This window comes from Mytilus californianus, unplaced genomic scaffold (assembly GCF_021869535.1).
Source record: "Mytilus californianus isolate M0D057914Y unplaced genomic scaffold, xbMytCali1.0.p SCAF_10, whole genome shotgun sequence".
NCBI classification, from domain to species: Eukaryota; Metazoa; Mollusca; class Bivalvia; order Mytilida; family Mytilidae; genus Mytilus; species Mytilus californianus.
The window spans coordinates 1,527,481-1,546,672 of NW_026262582.1; positions in this window are offsets into that span (position 1 = coordinate 1,527,481).

Sequence of the window (19,192 nt, forward strand, 5' to 3'; positions counted from 1 at the left end):
CATTACTTATACGCTTGTTTATAAATAACGTTTCTGGTGTTAATAATGATATTTATGAAAATCTTGTTAATTCCCCAAAAAAGATCTGATAAAATAAAAATCTATTTACATATTTTCCAAGGGTATATACTCGTTGTCAATAGATATGGACATTTGAAACATACACATTATCAAGGATTTGTATACAAATCCTTGACATTATACATGATTTCACAAAATGTACGCACTTGTCGATCATTGGTTTATACGCCTTGAAAGAATGTTATGGAACTATAATAATAATAAATAGTCTCAATTTAGAATATATACATGTATATACATATTGAATATACGAGAGAAACATTCAAAACCAATCTGATTTAAAAACAGGTCGAAGTATTACTCGCTCGCTAAATATGATTTATAATAGTTTGTATGAGTGTAACCATTGTAACCAATGTAACCATTATGTCAATGGGGGTTACAAAACAAGGTAACTCAATTATGGTGCAAATTTTGTGCCTTATATACCTTTTCTGCTCTCTGGTCGGATTGTTGTCGGACACATTTTCTATTTCCATTCTCCATTTTATTCAATTGGTTACATGCATTTTTGTTTTATCTCTCTCTGATGTTTTCGCAGAATTAATCTAAATATTTTAAAGAAGACATTTAACTCTTTCTTATAAAACTTTTAGCATTAAAACCTATAATTGCATGAAATTGAATTAGTATGTTATTATCAGTTTTATCACTTTTTCGGATGAACTTTATAATATTGACCCAGGAAAAGATTTTTGATAGAATTTTATATATTGTAGAATTCGTTCTTTTTATCGACACATTAATTGATTATTTGCTTCCGTAAAATGATATTTTTTCGCGACGTCAAACTGTGAAATATCGGGAAAAAATGCATCTTTTCGAGATTTAACCATTAGCTTAAAAACGAGAACATGGACCCCCTTTTTTAAAAAATGGCGTTTGGCATGATACTGTATGAAGACAGAGACATATAATACAATTCGGCGTTTTACGTTTCCGCATTTTGGCACTACGTTTCCGCATTAAAATTCTTACGTTTCCGCATTATTATAGTACTCTTTTCCGCATTGTTTTTACATTGATTTTATTAAAGGTTATTTACGTTTCCGCATTTAAATTTTTAATGTATCCCCCCCCCCCCCCCCCCCCCCTTTTACTCTCCAACTGGGTGGAAGTAGGACTTCGAGCAGGATAAGTCTTTATGACTAAAATGAAACTACAAATGTATCAACTTAAAATGATAAAAATCACACATGGTCATATATCAATTAAAAGTCAATGCATATGTTCAGCACTAAAAGTTTATATATATTTTAAGCGTCAGTATACTATTATACAGTACATGTAGCACAGTTTAAAGCGGTAAACTTGTAGCCAACTGACTTTATAAAGTCTAACCTCGTATTCTATTCTCTACCATACTTGACAAACTGTTCGGATACGAATTCAGCACGTTCGCGATCATTTTTACGAACTGATGCTATTGCTGATAAAGACCGAATTTTGATGTAAGTTGTTGTTTGGATCTTCTGCAAAACGTCCATAAAAATAAATATAATTGTGTGACATGGATAGAACTGGGAGAAACGATTCCGGCCCAGTTGTGGTTCTTTTGGTATCTGTGTCGGGAGGAGATGACCATATTTGATAATAAAGTCTTATACCGATATATCATTATTACCATTTTTTACAGGTGAAATACAGGTAAAAATGCTGAAAAGTGATATCTATTTATTTCGGAAAAGTAATGCACGAAAATGTGGAAACGTGAACTGGATTTTTGCTAAAAATGCGGAAACGTTATACACCCATACAATTACTATATGTCTCTGATGAAGATTATTCGTTCCAACTTTTATGAAGAAATAACCGACTTTTTTCAACTACACTAGATAAATAAACAACAAAAATGCCGGGTTTTTTTTTCTTCTAAAATCAATTTCTTTCTTTAACAAAAAGGATTTTTGATAAGGATTGTTACACAAATGTAGAGCCCAATTTTGTAACGAAGATATTCCTTATCTTTTTACCGAAATCCGCATATGTTTATCTTTTGAAACAAAATTTAAGGAGACAGAAATGTTCAAGAAACCGAAATTTTTAGTAAATGTCGAAAACTTCAAACCCGTTTATCTTTAAAATTCAACACATGAAGATATAGATATAGTTTTTATTACATATTCAAGTTGATTTTGTGAAAATTAGCTTGTATGTGAACTTTCATAAAAAAAAAAAACACTGTGTTGTTGGTCGTTTGCCCATAATTGCCCTAAAGCTAAATGTCATCGTCAGATTGTGAGGGTCTGAATCGGGATTCATTATTTCTGTATTCTATCATTTTAGGCATTTTTTTCTATTCGTTATACCTTTTGCCGATCATTCTTTATTCCATGTATTCTAGAACCTCATCATTTTCTTTTATATGTATTTGTCTGGTTATTTTCTGTTTTCTTTATTCTTTTGTCAATAATTTTCATCCACAACGTCATGTATAATGGAAGACGATAAACATTTTAGTATACATACCACCCGTTGTCAATTCTCCCCTGATATACAAACCACATGTAGTTATTTCTCACTTGGACACAGGACTTATATATATATATATATACAACTCGTCTAAACATCAACCCAACAATGTTAGATCTGTAAATTTGCTTTCGCAAATTTTTTGTTCTTCCCTCGCCGGGATTCGAACCCATGCTACTGAGATATCGTGATATATACTTTACGTAATAGAAACGAATGGAATAATATCGCACTGGCTTGTTAAATGTATTTTGATCTGACAACAAGAATACATTTGTTTATCATAATTTTTTACTTTATCTAAAATTAAGAATGGAAATGGGGGATATGTAAAAGAGACAACATGAAAACAGAAGGCCACCAATTATATTTGATCATGTTTTAGTTTCGAAAAAGGCATCAACCATCGTATTTTCAAAAAATCTCTACAAGGATGATCAAAGTTTTAACGACCTTGAATGGCTATACAGACTGAGCCCTCGCACGGTCGGTCTCTAAAATTTGCCGAATTTAAGAAACTTTATCAAGAGATAGGCTTTACCTAGCTTTAGGCCCCGGGTTTTAAAAAATATCAATTTAGGAACCAAAGTGTGGCTTCTTTATATTTAATTTTGTCGAAGAGAACAATTACACAAAGTGCAACATGCGAGAAGAGGTTTCATTTTCGCTTACATTTTTTTTATTGAAGTGACTAATCTTTTGAGGTTACGTCACGGATATATATTTCAAATGAAAAGGTGCAATTGAATGCATCCCTAAAAAAAAAAAAAAAAAAAAAAAAATATAGAGATAAAATTACGGCTATTCGTCAATCAGACAGCAATCCTACATAAAAACAAGTAGGTTATCTGACATATAGAATAAAAGGTTAACTTTAAGCATAACCCGCGCTGATATCAAATTTCTAAGTTCTGAGTAAAATTCAACATACATGTAGGACTCTGAAACGTAAAATATACGAAAGTTGTTTTTTTTACGTACGATACACGGAAAGTGCCATTCCCTAAATACATACGGGTCCACAAACTATTATTATGTAAGGGTAAATGAGGATCTCATTAGAGGAACAAAGTAAAGATGCATGCTGAAGGAAGAATAATTTCCACACGAAGAACATCAAAAAGGACGATCTCTCAATTAGTATGCAACTGTAACTAATACATCCATAGACATTAACACTAGTTAATGCTTTATATACTGACATTGAGACAAATACACTGCTCATATAAAATTTGACATTACTTTCCCGGGAAAAGGAATACGTTTCCACAATTAAAGTCTACGCTTCCGGAAATAAATACCTTACTTTTCCGAGAAAATAGTACAATTCCGGTATGTTCAGGCAAAAGTAGTAATATCTTTTAAAGTCAAATCCTAAGGAAAGGATGCACACAAGAGCTAACTGTACACATTCTGGTATGTTGTGTGGTTGAGTTGCTGTCTCTTAAATTACGTCTTCTCTTCGTATATGTACGCGACTTTGATATCGTCATGCATGGACACAATACTTCACTACATTTCCATTTTCGTATTTTGACATGATTAATATACAAATAAGAAGATGTGGTATAATTGACAAATTCGAGTATTTATACTAAATAACATAGGTGATGTCATGATCACAAAACTTCCAATAATTTTGACATTGATCATTGATCATTAGTTATATTTTACTATTTTGTAAATTTGAGTTATTGACAAACAATCGCAGGTCTTTATTTGTAGCATGTTCCTTCGTTCACGTTTCCGCAAAAAGAGATAGGGTTTTCTTCTCGCACTTTAACAGCCCTTTCCCGCAATTATTTTCAAGATAATTTCATATAACACATTATGAAATCCCGACCAATGAAATTTATTTGAATATTAAACGTGGCCTACGAGAGCACCTAGATTAAACTTGGGAAGTTAGAATAGCCAATTATTTTTTTTTATCTAGTAATTACCGCTAAAATATGCATTACCGCTAAAATATGCCTTACACAATTATATGATAGAAACATTTTATCCGACGTGCTTTACAATGTTTAAGTTACCTTTTGGTCTTAAAAACGTTTTTGAATGCCGCAAATATAAAAATAAGGTTTTTTTTTAAATATTCCTTTTGGGCCAGGGCCGACCGTGCGAGGGCTTAATAGCCAGTCCAGTTCGTCAAATGTTCATTTCTTGCAAGAATTATTTTACATGCGGACATAACGATAATCCCTTCGTAAACCCACTTCAAATTTCATTTGTCGTTTGCTGCTTTTACACAAATAACACACATTTTAACCAGTGACCAGTATTACAATGTTACACAGGTTTAAAAGTTCATTGAGCTGTTACTTTAATTACAAGTTTTAGCAAGACGAAACTGTTTACTAAATGAATTCAACAAATGTCAAGCTCATCTAGATCAATTTTATTATTTAACAAAAAAAATGTTTTTAATTACAAGCTATTTTAAATGTCGGTATAAATGTTAATGTTTTTTTCTTACCGAAAATATAATATGCATCTATTAAAACTTATTGTCTATTGATTGAAAAAAGATCTTTCACTTCTAGGTTTGTAATGAGCACAATTACGACCTTCTTATTATCTTTCCGGTTTTTATTTTTTCGCAGATATATTTAAAAGACCATACCTTACTTACATGCCACGAGTTTTCATATTAGTAAGTAATATTGAAAACGAATAATTTGATATAAAGAGCTATTTTTTTTTAACAAATTAACACTTTGTACTTTTTAAATCGTGCATCAATATTTATAAATTTAGTTATATATCTATTGTTCATTCGTTTATCTTAATTGTGAAGCATGTTTATATATTCAGATTCAATATTTCTATTAAAGTCTCACCACTTGTATAACATTATATATTCCAATATACATATAAAACATTACGTATAACATAAATATTGGAAAACATATATAAAACTAACCACCAGTAAAATATCTTAAATCGATAACGCTCGGAGCGGATTAATGATAGATACACGAGGATGCTGTTCTGCTTGAGTGATTTACCTTACAAAAAGGCGGACACTTTAAAGTTTAAAAGGACTTAACATCAGTTTGATTCCGTTTAACGGGGGCGTGGCTAATTAGTTTGACGCAGTTTAACCACATCTCAAATTAACTTGAATGACCGCAAGGGAAACTATTTGACTGGTATTAAAATGATTTGATATGGATTGAAATGCATTAAAAATAATTTTTAATTTTTGTCAATCTTTATTCAATTTTCATTAATCTTTTTTAAATGCCGTTAATGCGTTTTTGTCCGTTCAAGCTAAATTCGAGTTACTAGTGCATTCCACCTCTGGTGTATTATCGCAAATGGCAGAGCCGGATTCAGGTGGGCTCTGACCCCTTGTGTATCAACAATTATATGGTTATTATTATATGTTTATATGTCACACTCCAAACGTCGATTAGTGTTTGGTCACGCAGCCCCCCCCCCCCCCCTTTTTTGTCCAAATCCGGAATCCTAGTATAGTTTTGCAAGTGCAAGTTCATTATATAAATTAATAGCTTACTAGGTTTTTTTCTAATAAAAAAAAGTTGCATTTTCACAAAGAACTATATACCAAAATTCATGATTTTTTTGTTTGCTAAGTTTGTCATTGATAATGTTTAAATTATAACTCCTACCTGAATATAAATATACAGATTTTTCTAGTTGAATATCTCCTGTTTCTCAAGTGTGACTGATATTAAAATTGAGAATGGAAATGGGGAATGTGTCAAAGAGACAACAACCCGACCACAGAACAGACAACAGCAGAAGGCCACCAACAGGTCTTCAATGCAGCGAGAAATTCCCGCACCCGGAGGCGTCCTTCAGCTGGCCCCTAAACAAATATATATACTAGTTCAGTGATAATGAACGTCATACTAAACTCCAAATTGTACACAAGAAACTAAAATTAAAAATAATACAAGACTAACAAAGGCTAGAGGCTCCTGACTTGGGACAGGCGCAAAAATGCGGCGGGGTTTAACATGTTTATGAGATCTCAACCCTCCCCCTATACCTCTAGCCAATGTAGAAAAGTAAACGCATAACAATACGCACATTAAAATTCAGTTCAAGAGAAGTCCGAGTCTGATGTCAGAAGATGTAACCAAAGAAAATAAACAAAATGACAATAATACATAAATAACAACAGACTACTAGCAGTTAACTGACATGCCAGCTCCAGACTTCAATTAAACTGATTGAAAGATTATGTCTTCATCATATGAATATCAGGCACAATCCTTCCCGTTAGGGGTTTAGTATCATACCATCATAACATATATGAGAAGAACATAACCCGTGTCATGCCAACAACTGGTTTTTAAATAAATGTGTTTAGTGCAGATGCAAAGACCTTATAAGTGAATCAATATCAACGCCAAAATATGCAATCTTTTATGACCTGACAACAGTATCGTAACTATATCCCTTCTTAATAAGTCTATTTAAAGGTTTTGTTAGTTTCAGAGGTGAATACTGACATTTTTGTGCTTTATAAAGAATATTTCCATAAAAAATTGGATGTGAAATACCTGAACGTATAAGAAGTCTGCATGTTGAGCTATATTTACGAATGATGTCCTTATACCGATGATAAAATTTAGTAAATGTTTTGACTAGTTTGTGATATCGAAAACCCTGGTGTAATAATTTTTCAGTAATACATACATTTCTCTCGTTAAAATCTAAAACATTGTTACATACACGAGCGAATCGTACAAGTTGAGATATATAAACACCGTAAGATGGTGACAAGGGAACGTCACCATCTAAAAATGGATAATTAACGATAGGAAATGAAAAATCATCTCTTTTATCATATATTTTAGTATTAAGCTTTCCGTTAATGATATAGATATCAAGATCGAGGAAAGGGCAGTGGTCATTGTTAGTATTAGCTTTATTTAAAGTAAGTTCAACAGGATAAATTTCTTTAGTATACATACTGAAGTCGTCATTATTGAGAGCCAAAATATCATCCAAATATCTAAAAGTATTATTAAATTTGTGTATCAGATGTTGTTTCGATGGGTCTTTACTGATTTTTGTCATAAATTGTAACTCATAGCAATAATTAGTTTGTAAATCATGATTGAGAGGTCTTTTTGAATATATTCTGGTGAGTGCAGGGTGATTTTTTGCCTCTGAATGAATATGAATTTTCACCAGTTGCCAGCACAGTATTTTGTATGGATTGCTTTTTTTTTATTGTGTCCCTAGTGATTTCCTGCATTTTGTTGGAAAGAATATTCATTTTCATCCCATCTGGTGCAATATTTTATTCATTCCAACATTCTTACAATTACCTGGTAAAATTATTCTGCCCTCCTTTTACTTATTTTATTTTTGTTGAATATTCAAAAGCACACACCAGCATTTACATGGGGGATACAATTACCTTTTCCTAGAATGAGTAAGTTTTAATATTTGCACAAACTACCTTTTCGGGGAAAGGATTAGAAGCTGTGGCATTGACTACCCCAAATTAAAAAAAAAATGTACCTTGAACTCTCACGATTTATGCTTACAGTGATATCATAAAGCGATAACCAATTCGACTAATATCTGATGCATATACGACTAATTTCAATTGCAGCTGTGAAAAAATCCACATCCGATTCGTTTCAGATACATTTACCTATGATTCAATCAGCAACCTTGTCATATATATAATTATCTTAATTTATCATCCTTATAGTATACATTTGTACCATGAAGTTGGAAATAGGGACTTATTATTTTCTGTCCACCCATAAAAATGGACAGCGAAGAAATAGCCATAAGTGCTAACGTGACATTCAACACAATCAATCAATTTTTTGTACATTATTAAGTGCCATAATATTTTTTAGGTTCATCTTAAACATGTTAAAATCAGAAAACGTATTTCCCATCACCTGCTGAGATTGGAGGCAACTGAATGGTACTTCTTTTCTGTCAGAATAAAAGAAATTCCATGTACTAGTATATATATATATATATATTATAATATAAATATACAGAAAAGACTACCTAATCACAATGTTTACACATACATGACATATACACAATCCAAAAGTTCCAGGTGAATGAATCATGACATAGGGGACAGGGCAAAATAGTCAGCATGGAAATTAAAAATGATATGTAAATGCTTATTAAACTACATACTAGTACTGCCTACCAAATATCGTTGACAAGGGTAGAATCAGTGGTTAAAATTTACCTGACCCATTATCACAAAAAGTAAAATGACTTATTGTTAATCGAAACTTCATTGGCCATTTAATACCACATCCTCTTATTTTTATATCAAATTCTAGCTGTATTACAAAAACGTGTGCATGTATGCAATTTCCAAATAAGAAGAAAACAGTTTCAGTCTGTGTTGGGGATGCTGTCTCATTGCCATACAGGTATACCCAAAATCTTTTACTAAACATGCTAGATATACATGATAAAGAATCTCTTATACCATGTATACTGTGAAAATATTCCATCAAAAGATTCCAAGTTTATACATGGTATATATCCTTCAAAAAGATATAACTATTGTACAATGTTGTAAACTCAAAAATTTTTTAGCAAGGATTTGTATACTATACAAATCCTTGTTTTGAGTAAATTTAGTCCCAAGATAATTATAATTATTGAACAATGCAAGGATAAAAAAATGTGAGATTAACTATTGCAGTTTCAGAAAATGCTGGATACAAATAAAACCATCATTTAAATAAATTTATACTTTTTTTGCCAAACGTATAACCAATTTTATTTCAGACAAAAAACATGAGAAATGAAAACATTGCAAAATTTATACATATGTAAAAAAATGGCAGCTACATGATATAACTACAAGCAAAGAAAATACCCATATTTTTGTTGTTGATACATTCTGTTGCTGTTACAGAGGTCTTGCTCAGTATTGAAGGCCAACATCAATATGACTAAGATGAACAACAACCATGACAACTTCAATTAAAACACTTTTTTATGCTTTTGAACTTTTTGTATACCTTTATTCTGTGTTATGAAATGAAATTGAAATATAAATCATGATAAAATATGATTTTCTTGTTCTCTGGTGGACGATATATAATACATGTTGTCTGCTCTATGGTTGGGTTGTTGTCTCTTTGACACATTCCCCATTTCCATTCTCATTTTTATATGACTATTTGTTCTCTGTCAGATGGAGAGTTGTTTCATTGGCAATCATATGTCATATTCTTAGTTTTATAATTACATGTACATGTAACTCCATTAGTGGTGCACCAGTGAATTGTATGCCTACATGTGTATCTCATGTATATCTGTAGGTAGGATTAATGTCATGAATGTGTTAAATCAAATTACTTATCCTTTCCCTGTTATTGCCATAAAAATAACAAAACACTCATATAACTTTTATAAATGAATATTCCCTTCCTTACAGTTCAACTAATTATCATATGTCTATCTGTAGATCTCTCTCTTGGTTAGATATTGCAGATTTTTCAAATATTTCATGAAAGAGACAACAAATTACATCCGTGAAATACATTTTGTTTAAATGAAATACATTTTTGAAACTCCAATTGTATGAAAAATCACAAATCTCCAAACTGTCTGTATTTAGAATTCATTTTAACTGATCATGAGGTAAAAGCTCTTTAAGATGGTAAACATCAACTTCAATGATACATGATGATGAAAAAGAAGCTAAATTGTCCAGTTAATACTCCTCTGTCTCTCAGCATCAAAACACTAAATTCCAATTCATTTGGCTTGAAACAGTCAATTCTTCTGCTTAGTACATTATATAAAATTGCTGTCTTTTTTTCTATTTTTTATGGACATATTTGGTGGCTTTCTAAACAAATTTTAATCAAATCTTTTGTAATGGCAATGATGAGTTATAAGTAACGTTCTACTGCTGTCTCACTGCATGTCATTGTCTCTGAAATATGAAAATGCAAATATAATTTATATATATTAAATGAAATTTTCAACATGCGAAAAGTAATAAAAAAATAGTGCAAACATACTTCTTCAAGAAGTTACTATTAAAATGCTAACAAAATAATTCCCCTGTCCTTATTTAATATAATGTTTTCATTCAACACTTGAACAAGAATTTAATTTTCCACACACATTTTAATAAGGTGCACTACTTTTATAAAACTTTAAAATTAAATAAAAAACCCAGATATGCCTATAAGCCATGTAAGATGTATTATGTTATAAATATGTAAACTTCATGAACTTATGTATTATGTTTAAGGTGGCTGGTGCGTCTTAATTGATCGAATTTTTTGATAATTTGTCAAAATGAAGTTTTTATCATGCTTTTTTCAAAAATATAATAAAAAGTATGGGTCACCGAACTTTTTTTCATGCTCGAGGTTGTGCAAAATTGTATAGATTATGCATGGAAAATCAAATTTTGTGTAACAAAAAGAAAACTACTTGATAGAATTTAAGATAAAATGTGAGAAGATAGCTCTGGTAAGATGCTTTCAGATAAGAAAAAGAAAAAATGGGGTCACCGAACTTGTTTTCTTGCTACATATCAATATAGGTAAATTCACAACACTTTCTATTATAAAAATTACTTTTTCTGAGTTATCTCCCCTTATATGGCAAAGTTGAAAAAAATCTAACCAAACTCAAATAAGGTGTTTTTGAGAAATTACAGCCGTAAATATGATAAAACACACAATTTTCCATATTTACATCAAAAGTCTTTTTTCATAAATTACATACTACTCTCAAAATTTGCACATTTCATGAAATATCTAGACCAACGTTATATGCTACTTCGAAATCCAAGATGGAAGAAGACACATGAGCCACTTTAAGAACAAATGTAAACTAAGTCAGGAATACTTCAATTTCAATATCAGTAATCCACAGCTAAAAAAATTTAGCAAGCAAGTTCAGTATATTATTGTATCAATATCTGTCATAGATATAGGAAGATGTGGTATGAGTGCCAATGAGACAACTCTCCATCCAAGATACAATTTATAAAAGTAAACCATTATAGGTCAAGGTACATCCTTCAACACGGAGCATTGGCTCACACCGAACAGCAAGCTATAAAGGGCCCCAAAAATTACTAGTGTAAAACCATTCAAACAGAAAAACCAACGGTCTAATCTGTATAAAAACGAGAAACGAGAAACATAAACACGTATGAACTACATAAAGAGACGACAACTACTTATATCTGTGTAAATAAATTTTATTGCTGGTACAGATACTTCATTAAATTAAAAAATGTTCATGATTATTGGGTACATTTATTATTCATGTTATTGCAATTTTTGAAGAATGGACAAAAATATAAATTAATAATTGCAATTTCAGAAAAATCTGCATACATGTACTTCATATACTTGTACAGTTATATGTATATATATCAGAATGTGAGTTCCTATTATTTGCGATATTCAAAGTTGCCTTATAAAAACATTTCAATAATTTCTGAATTTACATCATACAATATTCTTACAATGTACAAATGATGTAAGAAAACAGAAATTTATTTGCACAAATTATAAAACAGGAAGAAAAGCCAGGCTCGCTAACAAATAAACATGTTTAACCCACCACATTGTGTATGCATGTGCCTGTAATTCAGTGCTTGTCGTTTGTTGCTGTGTTAACCATGTTAGCGTTACATATTTGTTTTTTCGTTGGTTTTTTTTTTACATAAATTAGACTGTTAGTTTTCTCCTTTGAATGGTTAAACATTTGTGATTTTGGGGCCTGTAATAACGGAATATGCAGAATGGGCCTTGCTCGTTGTTGAAGGCCATACGGTGACCTACAGTTGTTAATTTCTGTGTCATTTGGTCTCTTGAGGAGAGTTGTCTCATTGTACAATAGTTAGCTGATTGCAGGATAAAACATTTACCTGTCTATAATAATAAAACTCTCCAAATTCAAACCATAACATTATACTTCATCAAAGCTAGAATGGCATACTGTATCTTGTAATTGACAGGTGAACTAAAAATAAGAGAAAGTAATTATTTAAGTACAAATAGATACTTTTTTTTCAAATAAGGAGCATAAACATGTGTATAAAAAATTTATATAATTTTTAAAATAAAGAAATTATGTCTGCCAGACATCCCTAATTTGATATCAGGATTTCCTTCATACATCAGGGTTCTCACTTAGGATTTTTGAAGGCGAGTCCAGGGATTCATAATTTTTGGCACTGGTTAGTTCAACAGTAAGAAAAAGATATGTTATTGCAATATAATTCATTATTTTAGTCTTTATGACCTAATAGAGCAATGAAATGACATTAAATTAGGATTACTATTAATAGGTTTGGCACGTTTGCTATAAAATGATCATACATTTATGTGTGTTCAGTTTATACAAAATATTTCAATCTTAATGCATCTTTGGACTCACCAGTTTTGAAAATAATGAGTCCAGACAGATTTTCATGAGTCCAGGACTCATGGACTCGCCTTAGTGAGAACCCTGATACATGTAGATATAATGCCTATTTTTGTTGGATTTCTTTAATTGCTGCATCCTATGCAAAATAAAGAGCTGTGCCATGAACACAAAATATGCCTGTTGTCATTTTAGCTCGTCTTTAGGTCTTAAATTAATTTTTATGATTAACTAGAAATGCTGAGAGCACTGCTCAAAATAGCCAGCCGCCCTAGAAAAACAACTAAAACAAACACTAATGATACCTCCATACCCTTAAAGTATAAGGTAAACAGGAAGTTGTTGAGTGATGAATCTGAAAAAGCATCCACGGTATAGCGGACTCTAATAAACCCTGAACCAAATTTCAGAAATCCTTGTAATGTTCCTGAGAAAGATGCGACGAAAAATATTCATGGGACAGACAGACGGACTGACTTAAGGAAGTATAGACAGAAGTAAAACAGTACATCCCCCCCTTTTTTTAAATAAAAAAAATAAAGACTTGCGCACAGTGGCACAATTCATGAATAATTTTGATGAATAAAATCCCATAACTGGAATAAGTAAAATCTAAAATATATAAATAAAATGCTCCGCTGGGCGCAGCTTGATACGACCGCAGAGGTCGAACCCTGAACAGTTGGGGCAAGTATGGACACAACATTCAAGCTTGATACAGCACTGAATTTGGATTGTTATCAAATATTTGACACAGCATAGGTTTCTGACACAGAATGAATGTGGTCTAAGAACTTGAAAAATTTTAACTACCCTATTCAAACCATATCATTATTATTTGCTTTTATATATAAATCAGAAATAACCTGATAATAAAATGCTTGTTTTTTGCCCCTTTTTGGCCCCTAATTCCTAAAGTTTTGAGGCAATTACCCCAAAATCAATCCCAGCCTTCCCTTTGTGGTATGGTACCTTGCAGTACAATTTCAGAGAGATCCATACACTTGAACACAAGTTATTGTCTGGAAACTAGAAAAATGCTTATTTTTGGCCCCTTTTTGGCCCCAAATTCCTAAACGTTTTGGGCAATTACCCCCAAACTCAATTCCAGCTTTTCCTTTGTAATATGGAACCTTGTAGTACAATTTCAGAAAGATCCATACACTTACACACAAGTTATTGTCATGAAACTAGAAAAATGCTTATTTTTTGCCCCTTTCTTGGCCCCTATTTCCTAAAATTTTGAAGCAATTACCGCCCAAAATCAATCCAAGCATTTCCTTTGTGATATGGAACCTTGTGGTACAATTTCAGAGAGATGCATACACTAACACACAAGTTATGTCTGGAAGTTACAAAAATGCTTATTTTAGGCACCTTTTTGGCCCCTAATTCCTTAACTGTCGATACCATATCCCCCAAAATCAATCCCAACCTTTCTGTTGTGGTATTGAACCTTATTGTAAAATTTCATAGAGATCCATTCACTTAAACTAACGTTAGAGTGCGAAAACCAATGTGTCTTCGGACGATGACGACGCCAACGTCATACCAATATACGACCACAAAAATGTTTTTGCGGTCGTATAACAATTGTAAGGGAGCTTACGCTACATTTCAGCAAATTATAGTTTTATGAAAATATGTTTAAGCGTTTTTGAGTCATTGTCCAAAAAATGTGATAATTTCAACCCTTTAACATGTTTAATATGAATTAAGTCCCTATACTAAAAAAAACAGATATCAAAAATAACTAATAGATTGAAATGGATTGGAAACTTGTGTCAATAAATTTAAACAATTCATCAAAGTTTCATGAAGATTGGTGAAAGCGGTTTTCAATTATCATGATTATTGTCTGAATGATTCACCAGCAATGATTCTTAAGCAGAGCTCCAAATAAAAATATGTTTCTTTTAAGTATGTGTGATAGCTGTTATTTAATTTATGATTATCAATTTTTGTTTAATTTGTGTTCATGGTGTCTGATTTGTTTTAACTGTTACACTAGTTGGTCCATAACACTTGTACGTTGTAATTTTTTTGTCTCAACGGCTTGTGGTAGACTTACTTTTAGAGCATCAGAGCCAAGGTTCTCACTAAAGATTTTTGAAGATGAGTCCAGGGACTCGTCATTTCCGGCCACGGTGAGTCCAACAGAAAGAAGAAGATGTTTTATGGCAATACAATTTATCATTTAAAGCTCCATGACCTAACAGAGCTATGAAATGAGATTAGATTCAGATTACTTTTATAGTTTTGCTATAAAATGATGATATGTGTGTTCAGTTTACACATGTATACACAATATTTCAATCTTGATGCATCTTTGGACACACCGGTTTTAAAAATGGTGAGTCCAGGTATATTTGTATGAGTCCAGGACTATGGACTCACCTTAGTGAGAACCCTGAGAGCAATAAGAATATGAGACCCCCTGAATCTGTGGGTTCCTACAGAGCTGTGGCCTTCTCCATTTATAAATTGATAATTCGATTTGCGTACTTTCATGCTTCCGCACACTGGTCTGTTGTCAAAGAATAAAAGACTGTATCATATGTTTATTACAAGCAGGGCTTTTTTCTGCCTCTTGGACTAGTGGTCTCCCAAAGAATTTTATAAATGGGTCCCTTCTGTTTACTGGGGATATAGCTTTGAGAAATGGATTTAATTCCTGCAAACAGGGACACAGTTCAGATATTTGATGTAATACTCTATTTTTAGAACGAAAGTGCATGCAGTGTTCTATTTAATTTAAATACTGATAATTATTATACATATAAAAAGAATATGTCAAAGTGGGCAGTCGTGATGAGTAAACTACAAATTAATTAGTCTAATATTATTGCGTCATGAAAGGCTTCTTTAATTTTTTGCTGCGATTCCTTTCTAATAATGACGGTCATAGGAACATGAGGAAGGCATCCAAGTTAATCATTAACAAAGCCTTTCAAGAAATTATAATATTATTTAGACTATCCGTTAACAATTGTTCTATTTAACCAGCAAGTATATAAGCTTGCAATTGGTCATATTTCTGACTTGGTAATGATTTAAAAAAATTCTGGTCCCACGAGACACTGAAAGGTAAAATGTCAAAACACGAAAACAAGTGAAATAAAAAAGAAAACGTTGCATAAAATTAACCGTTTATCACCCTATACAAAAGTTGACAAATACCAACAGCGCTTAGCAGAAAATAATATAATATGGACATCACACTGATTTAATGGTGGGAGTAGAAGTTGGGGAGGGGGGGGGGGGGGGTTACACCATATGTGGTCGAGCTCAAGATTACGTGTTCCGGGTTCCTTTTGAGCAAGTTTGTGTGCCCTGTGCTCCAAATTAAGAGTGGAGCAAATATGTAGCATAATAATAATGTACCCAACCAACGAAAATTAGAAACAAATTTCAGCGTGAATGTAGAGAATGGGCTCTTGGTATAATGCAGGGAACTTGTTTCATTCGATATTCTGTTCATTTATTGACAGGACTCGATAAATTATTTAAATTTCAGATATTTGTTGCAGTCTACACATAGTCTAGTTTCGTTTTGACCACGTGTATATCATGCTTGCCAACATTGAACTCGTTTTTATCTAATAGTATACAGTTTTTCGCTTTCTGAAGCGAATGATTAACGAAACAAGTTACGTATGTTTCATAAATAATACATATTTGGTGACTAACACTTACTTTTCTGGTTGGATTTCACGTAGAAGTGAAAATAATTTTCGCTGCAAGTTTTTTTCCATTCTGCAAACTACTAACATCTATTTGACGGCGATCGTCTACTGATTGGTTAATTCGCAAAAGGAGGCGGGGTCCACAAGCCGACAATCTCGTCAAGAAAAACAGCTGTTGCAACTGTTTGCCATAATAATTAAAGAACAAACATACACTATTCGTGTTTCAATAAACAAATTACATCATATGAATACCCGTTTTTAGTTGACAGGCATGTATGTAATTTGATTTCACATAGTTTCATCGATAGACGAAGCCTACGGACTCTTAGCCATTAATGAATATATGAATACATAATGAGGACCTTACGGGGTTATCTGCCCCTGACGAAATCTTATAGAAATTGCCTTAACATCGCTGCGGAATAATTTTTCCGTCAACGTTTTTCTTTATTTTGTTTTTATCTATTACTGCAACTGATAGCTTTTCTTTTGACTTTGTGCAAAGGCGTCCATTAAGACGACCCCTGTCAGCCATTGTTTCTGAATTCAAATGCACGTGCTCGGCGTTGGAAATATGCGTTAAAATGTGCGCACTGTTAAAGGGCCGAGCCACCTTAAAAAGAAATTTATTTTAACAGTTAAAATACTAAGTTCGGACTGAATTCTGATAGTCACCTTTAAATTTTTTCAAATCAGCTTGGATTTTCATCAAACTTTTCAGCCATCTTTATTATATATATACAGAATGCCAGGTTGTTTTGTATTTTGGTGTATTGCTGTCAAATTTAAGGACTTAGTTAATAGGTATAAAAAAGCTAAAATGTTCAGTTTCGACTAAATTCAGATAGATACCTATAATTTAAATATTTGAAGTTGACAGCAATAAACCAAAGTTCCAATTAACCTTGTATTTTGTAAAATAAATATATAATGGAGACAGCTGTAGATTTTGATGAAAATCCAAGTTGCTTCGAAATAGTTCCCCATTTCCATTCTCAATTTTATTTTAAGAAACATATTTAAAGATGACTATCTGAATTTGGTCCGAACTGAAAATTCTAGCTTTTTTTACCTTGATTAATTAAAACCTTAAATTTGACAGCAATATGCCAAACAACATAACAACCTAGGATTCAGTAAGATCAATATACAACTGAGATAGCTTTATAGTTTTATGAAAATCCAAGTTAATTTGAAAAAGTAATAAACAAATTTAAAGGTGACTATCAGAATTCACTCCGAACTGAAAATTCTAGATTATTTAAAATTACCTATCAACTAAATCCTTAAATTTTACAGCAATTAACCAAAGTACCAAACAAACCGGCATTCTCTAAGATCAATATATAACTTAGATAGCTGTATATTTTGATGAAAATCCAAGTTGATTTGAAAAAGTTATAAAAAATTTAAAGATGACTATCTGAATTAAGTCCGAATTAAAATTCTAGCTTTTTTTTACTAGATTAATTAAATCCTTAAATTTGACAGCAATACACCAAACTATAAAACAACCAGGAATTCAGTAGGATCAAAATATACCTGAGAAAGCTGTATAGTTTTTTTTTAAATCCCAGTTAATTTGAAAAACAAATAAGCAAATTTAAAGGAGAATACTTAATTTTGTCAGAACTGAAAATTCTAGCTTTTTTTACCAATTAATTGAATCCTTAAATTTGACTGCAATAAACAAAACTACCAAACAACCTTGCATTCTGTAAGATCAATGTATAATTGAGATAGCTGTAGAGTTTTATGAAAATCCAAGTTGATTTGAAAAAAGTTATAGAAATAATTAAAGATGACTACCAAGTAACCTGGAATTTTGTAAGATCAATATATAGTTGAGTTAGATGGGCTGATTCAGACCAGTCAAGACTAAATTTGAAGGTCAAAACTGGTCAAGACAGGTCAAGATTGGTCGAGACAGGTCGAGACTGAGTCAAGACTGGTCGAGACAGGTAGAGATTGGTCGAGCCTTTGTCGAGACCATTTCAGACTACACCAAGATTATCAAATACTGAATCAGAATTATTAAGTAAAGTCTTGACCAAAGTCGAGTACAGTTAAGTACTGTCGAGATAATGTCGAGTTTTATCAAGTTAAATATGGTCTTTTCAGACTTTGAGCAGTTTGTAGTGTTAGCAAGTCAAGATCTTCTAACAAATCAAATTTTGCCAATATAGTTAGTAGACTGTCACTCTTTATAAAAGTGATTGTCTTTAAATGAGGATTTTTGTTTATCCTGTTTTGTGTTTTGAGCAAAAACTGAATAAGATAGAGAGAAACTTAATAGACTAATTGATCGGCAATATAAGATCAACAACACTGTTTGTTTTTTTTTTATATGTCATGAATTCTATTCATGTCTACAATAATTGAAAGTGTTCTTTGTTGAATATGAAAATAGACCAAGGTGAGCGACACATGCTCTTTAGAGTCTCTATTTCAAAAATGTCCCACTGGCCTGATCATAACTTATAAAACCAGGCTTTTTAACAACCCTAACATAACTTGTTGAAGTAGTTTTGTTTACTTTGAGAATGCTAAGATTTTTTGAAATATGG